The sequence below is a fragment of the Diadema antillarum genome, unplaced genomic scaffold, assembly GCF_040938485.1.
Source record: "Diadema antillarum isolate AM-2024a unplaced genomic scaffold, OU_Dant_1.0 seq00000445_RagTag, whole genome shotgun sequence".
Lineage (NCBI taxonomy): Eukaryota > Metazoa > Echinodermata > Echinoidea > Diadematoida > Diadematidae > Diadema > Diadema antillarum.
The window spans coordinates 1327014-1344231 of NW_027271419.1; the positions used below are offsets into that span (position 1 = coordinate 1327014).

General features: G+C 38.2%; 1 protein-coding gene across 1 annotated transcript in view; it reads left to right on the forward strand.

The window, feature by feature from the left end:
• The window catches only part of LOC139732721 (unconventional myosin-X-like), a 206592-nt gene that overhangs the window by 22743 nt on the left and 166631 nt on the right, over positions 1 to 17218 (forward strand). The window lies entirely within an intron of this gene.

Below are 17218 nucleotides of genomic sequence, written 5' to 3' on the forward strand. Positions count from 1 at the left end.
GTTAGCTACCTTCTCAAATGACACAAAATATGCATCAACTCTATTTTCTTCAAACTTTGGCACCAATCGAATGTTCTTGGCCAAATCAAATTCAGAGGGAGCCCTTTCACGATTTCCAACAGTCTGTGCATGAGTCAATTCTATCTCACGCAACTTCATTTGCTGCTCCATTTCGAATTTCCTCATTTCCATTTGTTCTTTCTCCCTCTCTCTTTCTAATCTCATCTTCTCTTTTTCCAGTTCTACTTCCCTTGCTCTTTCTCTCTCCTTCATTTCCAATTTAGCAAGCTCAAGCCGTGTTTGATCTGAAATTTGAGCTCGATCTGGAGTATCAATTTCTTCTTTGAGCTCCATGTGACCAGCTACTAAGTCAAGAATCTCTGCCTTTCTTGCACCTTATGGAACATCTACATTTAAATGCTGTGCAACAGCGGTCAAATCACATTTGCATAACCTTTGCAAATCTTTGAGGGACAAATCTGTCCTCTGAACAAATGCCTGAACATCCATTGTACTGATTGACATTGTCACACTGTATTACACACAATATACAATTGAACAATCAACTCAACTGGTATTTTGTCTGTACCAATGTTCTAGATTCCGGAACGTTCCAAATTCTATATTTTGGTTTTAAATTCAATTCCCGGACAAGCCCCCAATTTTGTTACGACCAAAATCACTCCGAGAATGATCGCACAAAAGAAACAATCAACTAATGTTCAGGCGGTTTATTAACGGTGATATTGTGGGTACAGACTGGTAATCGGCGTCACATCAATACAATAATGATCACGAGAAACAAATATAAGTCAGTAATGGAATCACTTACGTACACATTACACGCAATATCCCTGGAAATGTCCAAATACGATGCTTGATGCACAAATGAATGATCCGTGATGCACCGATGAATGATTCCTTCGACGTAACTCCAGAGGCGCAGGTTACGATAGTCCACGGTATAGATCCGGGGTAAAATCCACGAAATAGGTCCACGGTATAATGTTCCCAGCGAAATGTGCAGAATCCAAACGTTGTGACGACCACGTCCAGTTGATGCGTTGAATGATGATTCACTTAATAACGTTCAGCTAAGAATCCAGCCCATCACAGCTTTGCCATAGCAATGTCCGTTGACATTAAAATATGGAGTCCAATGAAGGCACATTAATTCTCTGCAGGCAAAATGTCTCCCAGGCCTTATCTCCACAAACATAACAGGTCAGCAGGTAACACAGGACTGACTATAACAAGTCACTTCAGAGCCAGAAGTGACGTAACTCTCAGAGCAGAGGTGTTGGGTACTCTGCCTACTGCAGAATTTCTCTGGCTTATATACTATCCATTCACCCCCTTCTAGCACATTCTATAACTCTCTCCAACCTACTAGCCAGTCCAAGTTCCAGGAAACCTGGATGACTCACTGCCTAACTATGTACAAAACATCATTACCAAGAATAACTACCAATCACATTGGGCTACAGGGACAGTGCCTCACTCAGCCAAACATGTAAGCACTTCCCAGAACTTTCTGGAATGGGTGAAATCATTCTAGATTGAGTGAGCTATAATGTATTTCCTGTTACATGCATGTACTGTATAGCTACATTGTATACCACCTAGAAAATTCTCCTCTGATCTGGTCATCCTGTATGTACTATATCTATACCACATAGAATGTTCTCCATTAATCTGGTCAACCTGTGTACATACACATTAAAACAACCATGCATGCAGTACATCATACATGTACATAACTACTAGTGATACATTTGTGACAAGAAGAAGAAGCAGAAGAAGAAGGAGGAGGAGGAGGAGGAGGAGGAAACAAAAATGAGTAACGAAGATTTTTGGTCGTCAGTGTTTGATGGTGTTTATGTCAGCCGTGGCCATCCACATTCCATTAGTGATGACCTGCTGTAAGGTCATTGGCCCATCACTTTCTGAAGGAAGAAGACGGGGATTTTGTTGTCTAGCCCCTGGCAATGTCACCCATCAGAGAGTGGTCTAGCCGAATATTTACTTTACAGAGAATTTTTGAGGTGATAGATGTTTATAAACTCTGAACCTCGTATGGGGGGGTTGAGGCTTTGAAGTTTGCCCAGAGCCTGAAGCCCAGAGCCCTGCTGAGCCTGTTTCTGATAGTATGGTGTTTCTGATGGCCAACTTTATTATTTTGCTCCTATTGTGAATATGCATGAGTGATGACATCATGGGATTGATTGTACACGTACCCCACTTTTTTTCAGCACATTTAGCCTTACAGCCAACCTGACATGCATACTTTAATAACACATTCTTTTTGGTCTTATCTGCATTATTTGGGTGCAGATGATGCATTGTAAACCACAAAAACCTGAAAGGTGTAATAGTGTCATGATAGATGAACAGAAAGTCAACATTGAAGCGAACCCCAGAATGGTGTGACATTCCGCCGGAGTTCATCAGCAAGATATGAGTGACCACAGATCAATTGTAATGAGATTATGTATTTATACAAAAGACAGTGATTGTACATTTGTAAGGATGACACAAAGAAAGAGCGAAGAACTGAGCTGAAACTGTAGGCCAACACACTTGTAGTTGTCTCCACTTTTAGGCTGTGATTTCTTTCTTCCAGTCTACATTTGGCTAATCTATTACCGGCTCAAAAGGAGATTAGTAAATTGTTTTCTTCTTCCACATACCAGTTAAAGATCGCATATAGAGTGCCAAGGTGGAAATATTCTCAATTCAAGACTGATCTTTTATGGAAAGAAATAAACATGTAGGTAGGCAACGCAGCTCACAGTCTGGGGTTGAGACTATTAGAATGCGTCAGCCTCCATTCAGCTTGAACTACTGTGGTTTTCTTGGATCGCCAAGGTCAGACTATGACCTCATTATAGTGGCATTGATGTGTGAAGTCTGGTAAAAGGGCATCTTGTGTGGCACACAATGCTGAGTAGAATCTTACAACCCCCTCCAGGAACATGATACAGTGTAGTCCTATATTGTGGTTTGTAATGCACAACTGAAAGCTGAATTGATTGAAAATTTAATCCTACTGAGAAAAATGTTTTGATTGAAAAATATTGTACAAAAAGCAATTTTGAGTGTATGTCAAGATTAATAAGTTTTTTTTTTTTAACTTGGCTTGAAAAAAGAAATAACACACACACACACACACACACACACACACATACACACGTTATGCGCGTCTATGGTGGAAACCGAGGACCTGTTTTACAAGAATTTTACCACATAACCGAGGACCTGTGTGTCAGTAGGACTCTTGTCAACCAAGTACTCATTCGTATATATTACCATCCAACCGAGGACTTATTACAAAAATGCTAATCGAGGACCTACAAACATGTACCCCTGGCCCTACATTCAAAAGCATGCAAAAGCAAACCGTTTGGAATGGTCTGTGTACCGAGGACGTCCTAGGTTCTCTGTGTGTCCTCGGTTTAAATGTAAAGTTTGTATGTGTGTCCTCGTTTTACACCATGGGTAAGTGCATACACACACACACACACACACACACACACACACACACACACACACACACACACACAAAATACATGTGTAAATGGCTGAATGCATGGAGGTATTATGTTCATCACCATCTTTCATTTGGAATGTTAGTAGTCAAACATGGTGACATACACTGTACTTCCCATGTAAAATGCCTAGATCATATAGAACGATGTTGCATCTTGTGTTTCAAACATTAATTATTGTTATCATTATTTTCTTTACAACAGAGGAAATTGTAAGAAAATGTCTTTTCCCTTTTTTTTTTTTTTTTTTTTTGCCTGAATCTATCCCTACATCGTAGTAGACAGGTAGACCCTGTGATACAGCTGTACAATATTGTATTTGAAATGTCTGCAACAACAGTCTGCATTGCAACTTGGGGACAAAATTCCCTTTTTATAGGGAACAAGCATGCATAGAATCCTGTCCCTTCATCAGTTGACCATTGACCGAAATACACCTTGGGGCTACATCACTGGTCAATCCATCAACAGATTTTGAGGAAATCACCGGGGCTCCATTCAGGGGGCGCATCTACCGCTGTGAAGCCACCCCCAAGAAGAAGAATATGGCTCCTTCGTGTCGACATCTTTGGTTGTCATTTATTGATACATGATCAAGAAAGAGGTAGTTAGATTCTGATAGCGTTAGGAGCCTAGCAAAAAGAGTCACACTTTTTTATTCTTTTTCCTCAAGACGGATTTCAGATATTTTAGGCAGTTTGTGTCCATTTCAAAATTCTCAGTTACTCTTCCTCAATCTCCATGATATGGAAAGGATTAATAATCCATGGACAGTGGGCAGTGTGTAGGCCTTCCTCAGATATGATATTGGATACACTACTAGTTTTCTTTTTGTCTTCTATTTTCAATTTGAATATGTTGCATTTCGATAAATAAGAGTTTTCTATAGTTTTGAACTTGAATTAAGATATGTACAGTGTATACGTGGTTTGCTACTTTGCGTTAATTAGATCTATGAACCAAGTCTTTTGAATTAAATGGAATAAATCAATAGGTCTTTACCATCATCTGACCAAAGGTCGAATTGCACAGATAATGTATGTACAAAAACAAAATATGGAGAGTTTTTGATGTTTTGGGTAGTTTAAAGGTATGTTGTTCGGAAGTGTGGCTTAGGAGAATCGCTTGTTTGAATGAGTCTTTTTTTATACATCCATTTTTTTTTTTAAGGTTGGTAATTTGCTGTACTTTTGAATGTTATATTGAAAAATTTAATGTAGGTCTCAGTTGCTACCTAGTATTACTTTGTTGTACAGTAATACCAAAGTGAATTGCTGTTTCTGGCATTATTTGATTGGAAGTGAATACATATTACTCTAAATGTCAATATTTTTGCATGATTAATTTTTCATGTTGAGTGGCCTAAAAGCATATTCGCTGGCTCTTGAATTCATGGTGCGCAGTTGTCAACCTATTCAAACTGTGCAGAGAAAACTGTGAAGATATTTTCGCTGGTTTTAGAATTCTTACTAGCCCGAAGTAGTGCGAAATGTGCAACAATGTTCTGCAAAAAATTTTGCGTATCCAGTATTTGGGGGAAAAAAACCCCAAAGAAGATTGTGTTCTATAATGAAAGAACTCTTCGTGAAAAGACTCATGTTATTGTCCACCTCTGGGTTGTGAAGTCAGGAAACAATTATAACAATTTTTTTGCTCTTGATTTTGGGGGCACAGTAGGTGATCTCAAACTGAAATAGGCTCATTGTCACTCAGAATGATGACTCAGAAGGCTACATGCCACTGTGGGGTTATAGTTTGTATCTATGTTAAGTATAAAAAAAAGGGGGAAGGGAATATTTAACTGAAGATGGAATGAGTTTCATTTCAGATTCCACACAAACTTCACTCAGCTTCTTCGATTACAGTTTGATTAAAGGGACGCAGTCCTCACGAAATTAAAAAAAATATGTTGTTGTTGGTACCTCCAATGAACTACTTTCATCAAAAACAAACTTTCAAATCACCAAATAAGCTCGTACATTTCGGTTAAAAAAGTGTGACTCTGCAAATGAGCAAGTCTTGGCGGAGAGTCATATGTCATCGATGCACAACTCTTTCCAGCGGTGTTCTGCTCGTCATCCCTAGTTATTTATAAATACATGTTTACTATTTATTTTTATATTAATTGTATATATAAATAAGCTTGAAATATTTTGTTTGAAATAATAAAACCACATATTGTCACATTTAATGAAAAAATCAGATATGATCATTTTGAACACTTAAATTGGTTTTCTGAGGCACGGCTGTCAACTTGAGAGTAGGGCATCAATGACGTTGCACCTTTTGGCAGGCTCTTACATGATCGCTTGCAGGAATTATTTTTTAAAAATTGCGTACGGAGACAATTTTTGATGTCCACGTGTATAAATTGGTGAAAGGTTATATTTTTTACTCTTCTTAATTATCAGTACAGTGAAAATCTCAGGACTACTTCCCTTTAATCCACAAGCAAGTGTATTATTAAACAAAAGCACCGCATTAGTACATTTTTGAACAATCATCAATTATTTGATGACCAACTCAAAGATCAAGTGTGTATATTATTGCTTGGAATGTTGTTTGCTGTCAGTTGAGTTGGGAAACTTATTTTTCATATCTGAACAATCTGTAACTCTGAAAATGATTGCACATGTAAAAGCATCTTTGAAGCATGATTGCAAACGAGAAATGTTAGACAGGTGAATTGATCGCGGGTGACACAGCATATGCGCTCACGCTCAGTACAGCAGCTATTAAAAAATCCATTAGTCCTGTGCATGCATGAGGATAGACTGGGTTTTAGAATGAAAGCACTGTCTGTTTATTCTCACAACCTACTGCCATTCCACTCAGTCCTGTTTATTGTGAAAAGGGTGAGAGAGAGAGGTGGTGGTGGTGGGGGGGGGGGTACTTTTGGCTGTTACTAACAGTGGGTATGTATTTTCAGCAGATCTCATAGCCTTCTTGACTAAGGGTGTGTTTATGCTCAATTTGCGAAGGCAGAATCAGCGTTTTGAAACGCTGATTCAAAATGCTGATTCAAAACGCCGTTCATGGGAGCACTGTTTATGCTCACTTTCTTCGAGCCTTGGAAAGAGCGTTTGCGATTGCTTCGCTGACCTCAGCAGAGGCAGGTCAAATTGGGGCGCGCGCTGCGATTGGTGGCCTGGCCTGGGAGAGCAGCTGGGAAAGACATGCGTATACACAGTAGATGGGAAAATTGCACAGGCCAGGGTAGCTGGCTGGCCGGGCGCGCGCTTTAGTCACGTGAACCGGAAAGGCGTTTAGATGACGTCACTCTAAACGCATTTAGAAACGCTGTTGCGGTTATGCTTCCCCGTCAAACGTGATTAGTCAGAAACGCCGATCGTAAATGCACCTTTTTGTGCATTTTGAATCAGCGTTTTGAATCGGCGTTTCTATCGAAGTGAGCATGAACGCAACAGCGTTTTGCACTAATCACGTTTCAAAACGCTGATTCTGGCCGGAAAAGGGGAAGCATAAACACGGCCTAAGCCTACGTGGGGAAATGCCTAATGGGAAGGTATATCTGTGTTGCCAAGAGTCTTTTAACGAAGGCTAATGTCCAAGTCACTTCCCAAAACATTCCGGTTACCAGGAAAAGGTGCTTTTTAAGATAGCTATCAGTGCGGAAATTTTGTTTTTCATTATGTTTATACTGACCTTTCAAATAATGAAACAAGAGAACTCATAAAGGAGAGAAGTGAATAAAGAATCAAATAAAGATTTTCATTTTTTTTTTCATGCCAATGTTGATAGACATTCTGATGTCTTTATAATTGTAAAGGAAACATAAAAGTTTTTGCAATGCATTTTTGTGACTTAGCAACTGCAAGCTGTTGTCTGTTTAACAGTAGTGCTGCAGGATAAATTAATTGAATGGCTTATAAGGAAATGTGATGTGAGCTATGTAGACTGACATCGCTGCCAGGCCTTGAGGAAGCATTTAAGTCTATTTTAATCCATAAATGTACCAACAATTGCCCTGCGTAATTATGTCTGAATACAACTGGTGAGCACCCACAACCAACCGCATAATTATGATTAATTATCGTCAGAAAGTGCGAGCTAAAACCTAAAGTGGACTTTGAAATGAAAAGCAGGAGCATAGAATTGAAAGGATCATATAATGTACCACTTTCACATGCTCCATGATTGTACTTTCTCTTTTTCAGATTTTATGCAAATGACATTTCCTTGACCATAATAAGCAGTGATATTAGTCAGCAAAATTTGTGAAAATGAAAACCTTGCACAAAAATTGCCATTATATACTACAGTATAATAGGTATCATACTGCCCATAGGTCCACAACAGAAACTTCACCTTGAAAGAAATGGTGAAGACAATGCACTCTAAAAATTCCAAACATGATTAGGGGTATGTGGAACACATTATAGAAGCTGCTTTGCTCATATTTTCTTTTACGGTATTTATACACTGTATTTAAATGTATTCATCATACAGGTTGAAGACTCCAGGAATATTTGGGATACATACTTAAATACGAATAGCTTTTTCAGATTTTGATCGTGATATAAAATCACAGCTTGAAGTGCAAAAATGGAGTGTTTATTCAACTATTAAATGAACACGGAGGATCATTTCCTTCCCCACATCCTGTTTGATCGCTTCTAAAGCTTGACTTCCTGCTCTAGCGTGGTGAAAACGATAATTATGTGTGTGTTGTCTTGTCTGGGACGAGGGTCGTCCATTCTTTCTGTGGCTTCAATCATGATTTATAATAGATTATCCTCATCAAGGTATGCAGACATTAATTGTCCCCACATTGTCTACCTAATCATCAGGTGGTTATTGCCTGCATTAAGCATTGCTGATATCCCAAGACAAACAGACTTGCATGTGAAAATGTGTGCGGCTCCAAAGTGAATGCTTTTGTCAGTGGTAGGGCACTTCCTGCATGGTGGATGTTATTATCACATGCTGTATCCTGATAGTGTGATATCTTCACATTTTGAGAATTAAAAGGGCAATAAAATGTTAAAAGTTTATAACAGTTTTCCTGTGCTGCTTTTTCTGTGACAATTTTCAGTCAAAACAATTTTTAGCTGAACTTCTCTGGCTGGCCAAGAGATAATCTATTAAAGACAAGTTTTATCCATCTGTCCTTATCTGAACAGTGAGATTACATTTAGTTCTTTGTGCATCATAGGACACAAAATATTTCTGAGAAGATAAAATCATCTATGGGGTATATATGCATGTATAGAGTGTGCTTTCAAATGCATGCAAGCTGTTGAATGCTCTTCCCCATCTTGTAACCCCTCGGTAAAGTGCTAGTGCCCGAAAGCGAGGGGCCAAGAGGTGGTTTGATACTCAAAGAGAACAACAGCACAATTTCCTAATGCATAGGATCATAGCACAACAACACATGCAAACACACATGCATTTGGATATGTGTGTGTGTGTGTGTGTGTGTGTGTGTGTGTGTGTGTGTGTTTGTACATGTGTGTATAAAATCATCATTTGGATAATAACACATCTGGGTTATAGTTCAACATTAATTGATTTTGACATCCGAAGAATGTGTAATGAAAGTGATGCGTTTGCCTTCGTCTTTACTGCTGCAAGACTTGCCTGCAATATCACCCTGTCTTTGAAATCTAAATCAGTACATTTGCATTACAGTTTTCTCACTGGCTCCCAGTAAATTGGCAGAGGGGCGTATAATAGATTATTTCACCTCTTGATTATTCTGCTAGTGTTACAGAATTATTCACAACAACATGGTTCCTGCTTATTAACCAGCTTGTAATTATCTCCCCCCCCCCCCCCCCCCCCCCCCGTATACCAGCATCACCAACATCTGCAGCCGCAATAAGTTACCATAATTCACATAAATTTGTATGTGCCAGATCCCAGACCCTTTTAATATGAAATATGATGATTATACCTCTCTATGCTCGAGCTTGCACTTAAAGTGTATTTGATCGAATTTGCAATCCTAATATCTGACAACACTTCCGCTTTGGAACTTGTTGAAACACTCTATTCAAGACTAGAGTTATTTGTTTTTCTGCAGCCCGGGTAATTTGATCCTTTAAAGCACTTGAAACTTTCATGTGAAGCGACCTACATTAATCCTGCACTATACCATCGTTGCCTTTCATTAAGAGCCAGAAGATTGGAACTCTTGTAATATTATAGTTGCTGGACATAGGAGCATCTCAGTCCCCACTACAATATTTAGTGGTGGCATATTCCTGTTTCTGCATTTGCCATAGGAAGCAATGTGATGGTAAGGTGTAGGCTATACATTGTTATTATTACCAAAGCCTTTCAAAGTAGAGTTACCGTTACAACGTCGGGTACCGGTAGTGTCTGGGTAAGTTTGTTTGTTTGTTTGTTATTTAACCCAGCCTGTTAAAACGGTCCTCACAAAATGTTGCTTGGACGTTTTCGACGTAACTTTTGTGTGCTTTTTGCATAAAATTGTAATCTCCTGCTGTTTTTTTTGTGTTGTTTTTTCCTTTCTTTTTTTGTTCAAGGCAAGGAATTTTGTTCTCCGGACATTCTTGCAATGTTGCTGTGGTAAGGTCTATTAAAGCAGGCCTTTAGACTCTATTTTAGCATAATATACTGACGTTCTTTGTTTCAATCTGTACTAATTGCCATTTTAGCATAATATACTGACTTTCTTTATTTCAATCTGCACTATAATATTGCCTTTGATGGCATGAAGCAAATTAATGATTAACCCGTTGAGGACGGTTTGATTTCGCTACAACACACATTTTCCATAGACGCTTGCCCAAGTATACTCGGGACTCGTCCTCAATGGGTTAATGTGTATACAGTACAGTGTTACGAAGTGTAAGACTCTTATCATAACTCACTGGAGTTGTGACTGTGTGCATCTCAATCTGCCTATAGTGGTAGCACAGTGCAATCATTGCCTTTCACACTACAAACCAATTTGATTTCACACGTTGTGTTATGAATGCAAAACTGGAGTTACGTCTATCTGTGCCTCAGTGTACATTATACAATATTTTGTGATAAGTATAGATACTGTAAAACCAGAAATTTTCATGTACATGAAACTTTTGCGAATTATGCAAGGAGCCAAGATATTATCAAATAACTAAAATGCATGCAAAAGTTTTTTTGTTTTGTTTTGTTTTTTGTCTTCACAGTGCTATGAATGCCAGTTACCAGCAATTCCTAAAAGTATCATGCCTTGCCAAAAGGCTCCAATTCATACAATTTTCATGCTGTGAATGTTGAACTGGTTTTACTATAAGTGCAGATAGCCTCTGACTGTAGAAAACAAAGTAATGGACTTCTTTTGATTGAAACAGTCTGTTACAAGTAATAGGAATCATAATAACAATGCACATGATAATCATATTTATGTATTGAGTCCATACAATAATTTACAGGTAAAACAGTCCAATTTTGACCTTTTACTGGAGGAAAAGATGGCAGAAATGTCATGAGTGCAAATGTACAGTTTGTACATACTTTAATTGTACATCTGTGTATCAATCTGCAGAAGCTAAATTTTTAATGTTTGAAATATCAGAAGAGCCTTCCGAGCAAGATTTCCATAGGTCTGCTGTGTAAGATTAGAGTGTATGTACAGTGTACATGTATGTTTGTATGCAGTCAAGATAGATTCTTGTGATCCCACACCTGTATGAAACTGTCATTTAATATCCAGTGGAGAATGATGCACATTATTAAGTGATAGTAATCTGTTTTCCAGTGGAATCATGTAACTACTTGTAGTATTGCCACTACTGCCATCTCTCCTCTTACTATACTACTAGTATTACTATACTGCTAATACTACTACTATTACAACTACTGATGATACTTCTATTTTATTATATTTACTTTTACTCCTCCTCCTCCTACTACTACTACTACGACCACCACCACCACTACTACTACTTCTACTACTACTACTACTAAACTGTACTACTACTACTACTATACTACTACTACTACTACTACTACTACTACTACTACTACTACTACGACCACCACCACCACTACTACTACTTCTACTACTACCACCACTACTACTACTTCTACTACTACTAAACTGTACTACTACTACTACTACTATACTACTACTATACTACTACTACTACTACTACTATCACTACTGGTACTACTACTACTGCTACTACCACTACTGCTACTACATGTACTTTTTCTTGTTCTCATTACAATTACCACAATTGATTCAAAGTCCATTTTCCATGATCACTGGAGGAATTTTCAGAAAAGGTCTGCAGGAAAATGGCTCAAAATGTGTGATTCTGTGATGCTTTGCTCCCAGAAATCATTTCACAAGAGTCACACAGCTTAAAAGAGGAGTACTATGTGGAAATATTCAACATTCCATGAACGTGAATAAGAGTTTAGCTGCCCTGGGCAAAGAAAAAGAGAAAGAGAGATATAGAGAAATACAGGGGGGGGGGGGGAGCGAGAGAGAGACAGGGATGGAGAAATATATAGAGAGAGATAGAGAGAAATATAGGCTGTTTTCACACTTATACCGAGAGTGCATAATTGGAAATCGCGATTGTAATGATGCATCAATAGAATCATGATTCAAATTATTCAAATTTTAGCCATGGGTATGCAAACTGAAATCGCGAAATGTGATTTGAATCGTAATTCCAATCGTGATTCAAATTGTGGCCAGGAGGTGGTTTCCAATCAACAATTTCCAGAATTATGGAGCGAAACAGTCACATGTACGGATTTACCGCCAAATCAATTTTTTTTTTTTTTGGGGGGGGGGGGGGGGCGGAGCTTCTGCTGACCCTTCAATCACTTCCGCAACTCCCCTGCAAAAAACAAAACAAAACGAAACAATACAAAAATGCATTCCTCAAATACTGGTGCTGCAGCACAGCGTGTGCTACTATACTAAAGTAAATTAATGGGAACTCGGAAAGAAGCCACACCTCCTCATCCTGGCTCTGAAATTCAAAACCACAGAATCTGCAAAGCATTCCTCGGTCGAGTATATGGATGATAATTCTTATCATAATTGTAATCCAGCATTGCAATTACATTTCTCAACTTATGAAAATGACCATAAAATAGAGAGATAGAAAAAGACAAATATATAGAGAGAAATAGAAAGAGAGACAAATATAAAGAGAGAAATAGAAAGAGAGAGAGATGGAGCGGGGAAGGGAAGGCCCAGAAAGAGATAAATAGGAAGAGAAATAGAGAGAAAAATAAAGAAATAAGAGAGGGAGATGGAGAGGTAGAGAGTTAGAGAGAAAAGGGAGATGAAAGTGAGCATGAATTACTCACATTTCAATGGAATACATGTGTATTGATATGAGAGAGACGTCATAAACCCCCTCTCTCTCATTTCATTTCATTTCCTCTTCCCGTTAACTTCCCTCCTGCCGCCAACCCTCCAGTCTAGCCGGTGGCTTTACCCCCACAACACCATTGAAATGATAATTACAAGCCAGGCCCAAAGTGGCGAAAGGAGCATGACCCTTTGCCAGAAATTATGTGTTTAAAGTGCAATCACTCCATATTTTAGATTGAGTATTGATAAAAAGAGTAACACCAAACAAATCTGACTGTAGTAGACATTTCTTTAAAGTCTTTATTCCAAGCAGCAATAGTAGTGAGGTGATTCAATCATCATCACATCACAAGTCTCAAATTAAAATCTTTCGATTTTTTTTTTCGTCACACAAGCCAAAGAAGAGTATTTTACGTCCTTCCTGTCATATTCAATTGTTGTAAAGTTTAAATGATTTGTCAGTGATTATCTGGTTTTGTTTTTTTTCTGAATGATGTAGGGGTTATGGATGGTGTACGTAGTATTGACAGAATATTTTGTCAATCATGATTTGTATTTTACTGGCCAGTAGAAGAGCTGTGAAGATATGACTAAATTGGAACTGACATCATTGTTTAACAAAAACATGTTTCATTCATGAAACTGTTTTCAGATGAGCATGTGCTCTTCATGAAAACTTTTATACCCTTATGTGTACTTGACTATTATCCTCATACTTCCTAGAATCCACTTTGACTATAGATGTTGATCTTGACTTTTTCTTCAAATATTTTGCCGAATGACACATGATACCCTGAACGGACTATAAAGCTAGTGATAGACATAAAAGGAATAATGGGGAGTCTTTATTGAAGCAGAAATTATTTCCTGGAGCTATGTTGTCGTGGGGGGTGGGAGGTTATTGATCTTTCTTGGTCTCGTTTTCGTTTCCATGTGGTATAATATTAGTCTTGAATGATGTTTTCTTATTCAGCTGGTGCTCTGCCTTTCTTGTTACTGGAGGAAAGAGAATGACCAGTGTAGCCTTCCATCCAGCCTTCCCAGTGAATTACTCATTTTCGTTTCCATGTGGTATAAAATTAGTCTTGGTTGATGTTTTCTTATTCAGCTGGTGCTCTGCCTTTCTTGTTAGTGGAGGAAAGAGAATGACCAGTGTAGCCTTCCATCCAGCCTTCCCAGTGAATTACTCATTTTCGTTTCCATGTGGTATAATATTAGTCTTGATTGATGTTTTCTTATTCAGCTGGTGCTCTGCCTTTCTTGTTAGTGGAGGAAAGAGAATGGCCAGTGTAGCCTTCCATCCAGCCTTCCCAGTGAATTACTCATTTTTGTTTCCATGTGGTATAAAATTAGTCTTGGTTGATGTTTTCTTATTCAGCTGGTGCTCTGCCTTTCTTGTTACTGGAGGAAAGAGAATGACCAGTGTAGCCTTCCATCCAGCTTTCCCAGTGAATTAAATCCTTTTTCTACACAGGGTTATTTGAATCAACTCCTACAACTGAGAGTTAAAGAAAAGTATGTGTTGTTTTTCAGTTGACCTGTTGTTGCTAGATGGGGCTGGTCCATAGTATACAAATGATGCACAGGATAGAGTGTGTTAGTGTAGGCGTGGTGCACTCGAGGGTATTTACAATTGTGAAACATGCATGAGGCGAAGCCGAGTGCATGTTGCACTACATTGTAAATACCCGAGAGTGAGCTACGCCTCCACTAACGCCACGAAATAATCCTGTGCATCATTTGTTTTATAAAATGGGTCGAAAATTCGAAAACTAACATCATTTTTCAGTGTTTTTCACGTACCTTTGTGGGTCAAGACGTCCGAAGATGTTCGTCCCAAACATTTACGCACGTCGCACTCGCGGAAGTCCCGCACATACAGTATAAGTATAATGGGGGGTTGGGTTTCCGGACACTTAAGTTCCCGCATGAAAACTTACTTATTTTACATAGAATATGCACCCTTTACCTTAAAGACTTGATATAGACTCCTCATATAGGCCTACTAGACAACATACTCTGAAAACGGCGTGAGAATTAACCTGCTAAATCGTTGGATTTGCTCTTCAAAGTGACTCCATGTACGCGTCCGGTCCCATAACGCTTGGTCTACTGTACTGTACAAAGGGTACGTATAGTAGAGTATACGTACGTACGCCACACATGTTATGCACAAGGGAAGACAGGCCGGCCGGCCGGCAGCCCGAATTAACTAGAAGTTGTTTACAGGATTGACAGCGTGTATGCATGCAATTCATCAAAGGAGCCGCCGCGCGCACAGGCGATCGGCAATCTACCATAGGATTACAGGCAGTGCAATTGTACTGAAGTAAAGGAAGGAGGTGTGTCTCATTTCAGCGCTTCCTATTGGCTACATTCTTGAACCCATTTTATAAACACCTTTATGATTTCCTTGAATGGAAATTTACCTTTATGGTGTATCTGCGCAGTCACTGCTGGATGAGAAGACTACTTCAGTGTATGATGTCACATGCGTAGAACGATAATATAAAGAGAATTTCACAAAATTTTATTTTTTGAAAAAAAAAATCTTGACTTGTGACCGATGTATGTTAAGGGTAGCAATTATTCCCCGTGCTTTCTGTAAGTGGTGAGTCCAAGTGCTCTTTCATGATGCTAGAAAAGTGCATTTTTGTAGAATTTTCTATATATTTTCTTTGTATTGTTGTCCACACATACGTCATAACCTTTAGTAGTCTCATCCAGCGGTTCCAACACCAAAACCTAAAAATTCATAACTTTTGCATCGATTGTCCAATTTTCCTCAAACTTTCACTGATGTGTTCTACTAATGTTGCTGCTTTCACTCAATCCACATTGCTCTTTGGGTTTGGGTTCCCTTAAATAATGTTGCATTCACTCAATCCGCATTTCTATGAAGGTGAACTTGTGCTTGCATTTTACTCTTCCAAGCACACTGGTATATCTTGTGCATCATCAGGGATCATTTCCATCACTTCCTTGTGTAAGCACTTCAAACATGCAAGGTGTCACTTTTAATATCTTTTCCTGTTCAGCTGTTGTTTTTACCATGTGATCTTGCGAATCGTATTTCCCTGTAGACATGAAAAGAATATTCCTTGACGTTGCTTTGCATCACAAATTTATGATGTTGTACCCAGAGCTTTCAGAAATCTATTAAATGTGAGCAATGTATACCAAGATATTCACTTCATTATGAAATGTAATGTCTTGTACAGCAATTAGCAAAAATGAAGAAAATATTTAATTTCTTTCAAACTCTGAACTGCTCTAAAGATTTCAAATCGAATTGGTTGACGGATATCCTTCCTTCTCCCTAGTTGCTTTATAATTATGGTCCCTCCAGTATGAAGATGCCCAGTAAAGCCTTGTTTGATTGTATCCAATCATAATGCATGTACTGTTTTGTTTTTATTTGTATGTCATGTTTCTTCGATAATATATAAAAAAAGATTCCTGCAGTAAAATCCATTAAGATGAAATATGAAATGGCACATTAGTGTTAAAATGGATGTTGTATAGTAGGCATACACTTGTACTCTCTGAATTGCTGTTTAATGTACAATTTGTAAATACAGTACATGTAGTATTACGCTTCTTTAGGGGGGCAGGATGGGGTTGGGGGTTCTTTCCAAGAAGAACATAAAGAAAGTATGAGGAGAATTCAACAAAATTTCATTTCTCTTTACATGAAATGTACACATTCCATTGACTGGTTACTGACATACTCATTATGATGAAGTTATTATTATTCCCCCTGCATTCTGAAAGAGTTATCAAAATCAAGCACTGAATAATTGAAATATGTTCTATTTCTTATATCTGTATTGTTGTCTTTACATGACATCATGAACCATAGTAGTCTTTTCATCCAGTGATGATGGCACAGAATCTTCGAAAATTCAGAATTTTTTAATCAATTGTCCAATTTTGCTTTCACTTTACGTGTTGTGCTAATATTTACGCCTTTCACTCTATCCACGCTTATATTTGGGTTTTGGTTTCTTTAACTCACATTTGGGAAACATTTTGAAGCACTGAATCTATAAGGTACATCTTTCCATTTCTTTTTTTTTTTACTGTGCAAATGCATGGAAGTGGTCATAGTTTAATAAGTTTCTGATGGTTTCACAAAGTTGTGATATCGCTGGCTGTCACATGCTAGTATGCAAATTGGATGATGTAAGGATGTTATGACCTCACAAGTCTGCCACTACTGACCTACAATCAAATAAGGACTAAATGTCCTTTTCCATGGGCAGAAAAAAAACAACAACAATCAGAGAATTTTGTATTCTTCGTTTTGAAGCATTGTTGTGTTGTATGAATAAACAAGCATTCTGTACAGAAACAT